The sequence below is a fragment of the Diospyros lotus genome, chromosome 13 (genome assembly GCF_014633365.1).
Source record: "Diospyros lotus cultivar Yz01 chromosome 13, ASM1463336v1, whole genome shotgun sequence".
Lineage (NCBI taxonomy): Eukaryota > Viridiplantae > Streptophyta > Magnoliopsida > Ericales > Ebenaceae > Diospyros > Diospyros lotus.
In genome coordinates this window covers 21,150,113-21,155,745 of record NC_068350.1, presented here as the reverse complement: position 1 = coordinate 21,155,745, position 5,633 = coordinate 21,150,113, and the positions used below count along the sequence as shown (strand labels likewise).

General features: G+C 35.8%; 1 non-coding gene across 1 annotated transcript; it reads right to left on the bottom strand.

Annotated features, from left to right (window-relative positions):
- Nucleotides 1–320: 320 nt before the first annotated feature.
- On the bottom strand, nt 321–427 carry LOC127789377 (small nucleolar RNA R71). The gene has a single exon (XR_008020554.1). It is a non-coding gene; the product is annotated as a small nucleolar RNA R71 (small nucleolar RNA).
- Nucleotides 428–5,633: the final 5,206 nt, after the last annotated feature.

Here is a 5,633-nt window from a genome sequence, read left to right as displayed (position 1 = left end):
AGTCTCTCTGAGAGAATTCTCTTTTGGAGATACTCCTTGGAGAAGCCTCTCCGAGAGGCTAGCGAGACTGTTGCACACGTGTCCCCAATCAATCATCGTGACGTGAACTTCTATAAAAGGAAAGACAACATGATTAGCGGGATTTGAACATTTGGTAACTTATCTCGATTCTCTCAAATTTTCCTTTCCTTTCTGAAGTTCTTACATTAAGAGATAAAGCTAAGTGTTGGTTGACCTCTTTGCCTACAGGGTCCATTACAACATGGGATGATTTGGCACAAAAATTTCTCAATAAATTCTTTCCACCTGCGAAAACTACAAAGATGAGGAATTATATAACCAATTTCATGCAGGCAGACATGGAGAATTTATATGAAACATGGGAGCGATTTAAAGAGTTGTTACGAAGATGTCCTCATCATGGGCTTCCAAAGTGGTTAGTGGTTCAAACATTTTATAATGGTTTAAATCATAACACCAAGATTACTATTAATGCAGCTGCAGGATGAGCTTTAATGGGAAAAGAGATCGATGAAGCTTATTATCTTCTTGAAGAGATGGCCAACAACAGCTATCAATGGTCATCTGAAAGATCTATGCCAAGAAGAATAGTTGGAGTATACGAGATTGATGCGATGACAACATTGAATGCAAAGGTAGATAATCTTTTTAAGAAAATCGACTAGTTAAATATTAACTCTATTCAATCTTGTGCGCAGGTATGTGAGATTTGCGCAGGTCCTCATGTTACCCATGATTGTCAAGCTAGGATATCTTTTGTACCTCAACCATTTGAGCAAGTCAATTATGTGGCTAATCAAGGAAGAAGACAATTCAATCCTAATGCAAACACTTAAAATCCAGGATGGAGGAATCACCCCAATTTTTCATGGTCTAATAATCAGAATGTGTTGAAACCTCCAATAGGATTCCAACAGTAGGAAAAGAAGCCTTCATTGGAAGATTTAGTGGCTACCATGGCTAAGACGACTTCAGATTATATGGCTAGGATAGACACTATGTTTCAAAATCAATAAGCTGCCATCAGAAATCTAGAAATGCAAATTGGCCAAATAGCCAATATGGTGAACAATATAGCTCAAGGAATGCTGCCAAGCACAATGGAAAATAATCCAAAAGAGCAGTGCAAAGCAATAAAGTTGAGGAGTGGAAAGCAAGTGGAGTAAGATGAAGAAGAAAAAGCTGAACCAGAAGAAGCTGAACAGAATTTTTCAGAAACAGTCGATTGGGCCATCAGTGATCGCGATGGAAATGCGATTGAATCAGAAAAGTTAAAATTTGAAGATCAGTAGTCGACTGAAACTACAAAGTGGATACCGAAGTGGAAAACAGTGCAAGAAGAAAAGAAGCGAAAAGAAGAGGAAGATGCAAGGCAGGTTGAAAATATGAAGAAATGTGTTCCCTTCTCTCAGAGATTGCAAAAGAAAAATGAAGATAAGAATTTTCTCAAATTTCATTGTGTTTAAAAAATTGCGCATTAACATTCCATTTGCAGATGCTTTAGTACAGATTCTTGCTTATGCAAAATTTTTGAAATAAATTATGTCAAACAAGAGAAAGCTAGAGGATTATAGGACCATTGCCTTGACTGGAGAATGTAGTGCTATGATTCAGAACAAATTGCCTCCAAAACTCAAGGATCCAGGGAGCTTTTCTATTCCTTGCACTATTAGTGAAATTAATTTTGATAAAGTTTTATGTGACCTTGGTGCAAGTATCAATTTGATGCCCTTTTCTATTTTCAAGAAGCTTGGATTAAAAGAACCAATACCCACTACTGTTTCTCTTCAATTGGCCGATAGAAGTATCAGATATCCAAGAGGAGTAATGGAAGATGTTTTGGTAAAAGTACATAAATTTATTTTTCCTATTGACTTCATTGTTTTGGACATGGAAGAAGATTATGATATACTCCTAATTTTAGGGAGACATTTTCTTCCCACAGGGAGAGCTTTGATTGATGTCCAGCAAGGAACACTTAGCTTTAGAATTTATGATGAGACAGTTACTTTCAATGTGTTTAAGGCTACAAAACATTTTAATGACAATGAAAAAGAAGTCTTAAGGATAGATGACATTGATGATTTATTGAAGAGATTAAACGAGTCTATAGAAAATTGCATTGTTAACTCTTTTGATGAGCAGGAAAAAATTTTACATGCCAAGAACAATGTCGTGGTCGTGGGCTATTTGGGAAAAAGGCAGAAAGGTTGTCCATCCAAAATAGACAAATTGGTGCCTTTGGATGTTTCTTCTTCTTCAAAAGCCAGTCACCAGTTCATGAAAAGGAAAAATTGATAAGGGTGTTGAGGGAGCAAAAGAATAGAATTGGATTGAAAGTTTCTAACATTCAAGAAATAAGTCCATTAACCGGCATGCACAGAATTTTGACAAAAGAAAGATTCAAACCTCCGTGAAGATGGAAACCTAGTCAAGCTAATAACTATAAACAAACGCTTTTTGGGAGGCAACCCAAACTCTTTTTATTTTTTCTTATTATTTCATTTTAGTTTTGTTGAATAAATATATGGCCAGTAATCCATACTTGTGATGTTGTGCAGGTTCAAAAGAAAGAAAAATAAAGCTGATTCAGTTTTGACTGGCATGGGTATTCGTACGGTTCAATTATGTGGCCAAAGGAGTATTCATTTTTCATTCTCCTTTTTCTTTGTCTTTCACATTGAGGACAATGTGTTAAATAAGTTTGGGGGGTAAAATTATTGATTGTTATGTGCTGTTTTTGTTGCATATGTGTGTTTTGATTTGAAAATTTTGGTGGAACTTATATCAAGTGCACATTTGGCCAACCCCAAACCCAAGCCCCCCCCCCCAAAAAAAAAAAAAAATTGAAAGATAAAATAAACAAAACTTGTTATTTGGAATCATGATTTGCATTTGGGTTCTTTATTGTGTTTAACATTGAGTCTTTGATTTGGAAGGAACATATCTTATAAAGTAAGATTAAGCATACTTGGGTTTTTATGATTGTTCAAGTACATGTTCTTTGCGAAGTTGTGTAAGTTATGTGACTATGCATGAAAGATCAATGTAATGCTTTTCTTGTGATTGTTCCCTCTGAGCTAGACCTAAATAGGGTTTAAGTAAATAGGGAGAATAATGCTGAGCGAGATGGAGCATAAAATGCACTCGTTAAAAATATATATATATAATAAAAAAAGAAACCCATAATTTGCTACCTTTGTTTGCAGTAGTGAGAAGGGATGGTTACAAGAATGAGTGTTGCATTATTCGATTGTGTTGGGTCCATGACAAAACATAATTGAGTTTAGAATTTTGTATGAATTCTTGGGCTAGGAAATGTGAATATGCTCAATTTCTCTTTATTTGCTATTGTTGCATTCTCGATTGAGGATTTAGACATGGACATAACAAAGGCTTTTAATGTGATGAATGATTCCAAATACATGTTTTGTTTTCTTGAGTATGGAGTTTCTCTACTTTGCTTGAGGACAAGCAAAAGGTTAAGTGTGGGGGTATTTGATAGACTTTAATTGTATGCATATTTTTATTTACTTTTCATCTTAATCTTGTGCTATTTTTTCTACAACAAATGTGTTTATATAGATTTTACATCATTTTAATCTCCTTTTGTAGGAACCCATCAAAGGATATTATTTTGAAGATTCGAACGTAAAAAGAAAAAAAAAGATAATATAAAGTTAATTTTAAAAATAATATTTTAATATAAATAAAAATATAAAAATATTTTATATAATTATTATTATTATAATATAATTAAAGTTATTATAATTAATTGTATATTAAATATTATATATTATACTATATTATATATTATCTTATATTATTTATATATGTAATATTATTAAGTGATAAATAATATATATATAATAATTGGAAGTCCACGATGAGGAAGATTCAAGGCTAGGGCGCATGCTCCATACTCCATATATATATAATATGTATATCTATATAATAAAATAGAATAATTTTTGAAAATGTCTCAAAATGTCTTTTGATCCTATGACTGAGATGAATTTCAGTATAAATGAATGGTTGAGATCAATCTTCACATTTCATTTTCTCGCTCTGTCTACCCTTTACCTCTGCTCTCTCTCTCTCTCTCTCTCTCTCTCTCTCTCTCTCCCATAACCGCCCCTCTGTCTACCTGCGCTCTCTCTCTCTCTCTCCCCCATAGTCGCCCAAACCTCTCTCTATCCCTCTCTCTCTCTCACTCACCCGTTCGCGCCACCGTCGTCGCCCCCCCTCACATCGTCGTCGTCCCTCCCTTCGCCACTTGCATAGCCATCGCCTCCACCACCGGCCACAGACCACGCGGTTTCCCCCCTACCCCCGTCGTCGCCCCGATCCGCCAGCATCCCCGACTCTCGAGGTTCAGCCATGGCTGCCCTCTTCCTCTATTTTTCTATATAAAATATATATATATATGTGTTTGTGCATATAGATATATATCTGTGTTTGTGTGTATATATGTATGTGTTTTTATTCACCCATTTTCTCTCTCTCTCCCCCATAGCCACCCAAATTTCACCTGTTCTCTCTCTCTCTCTCACCCGCCATTTTCAAGCAGAGCCAGATTCAGCTACCAGCAGAGGCGGTGGCTCCAGCAACGGCAACAACAGCTGTGGCTTCCTCCTCCAGCATCCAGCGACCGGCCGCTGTCGAGAGCTCGCGCTTCATCATGCTTCCCTCTCTAGGTTTCCATCTCTACCTTTCTCTAGTTTTTGTATATATATTCTGTTTTTGGCTCTATTTTCGATCTCTGCCAGTGGCTTTGTTTTACTGCAGTTTTTCAAGTCAGCTATTGGGGCAACTCGAAGCTTTTCATGCCTTCTAGACCACTGGCACAACCACGGCGAAGAATGGGTTTGTGCCACAACTTAGCTAAAGGCTCCTATTTGCTCTAACCTAGCAATAAGCTTTATATTAAACACTTACATATTATAGTTTCTTCTTTATTGACTATTGTGCATAATCTTTGGCTCTTGGAATGTTGGTATTTTATTAAACACGTGCTTATCAGCGCATCTTATGGACGCTCTTTGTGCTTCTATTTCATTTTACTGCCTTTTTTTCTACTTTAATTTTTCCTTTTTGTTTTGTGAGCAGCATAACCCTGAACCTGGCATTTAAACTATTGCCAGAAATAGACACTATAACCTTGGTCCATACTTCACATATATTTGGTATGAAATAGTTACTGTTTCAAATACTCGAGGAGCTTGATAAGCATGTATTTGTCGGTATCTTTTTTTCCCTCCCTACTCTGTTTTTTCCTTTTTATTTTGCTTTTATTCAAAGATATTGAAAGTGAATATCATGGAATGTGGATGAATTTGGTGCCTGATTAGCCATCATTAATTTACGCTATGACATGTTTGAGGTTAGTAATTTTCTTTTTAAAAGCATAATTGGATTGACCATGTTATGCTTTGCATGATACAAAGAGATGGGAAGTATAACTCAATTTATGCTAAACTTAAATGTATGACGTTGGAAAAAATATTAATCAGGAAATGCCCAATCTGGACATGATATGCAGAATCTAGGCGCGTTTTCATGTATGTAAGATTTAGGGATAGTTTTCGCATATTGGTTAATGGGTATATGGC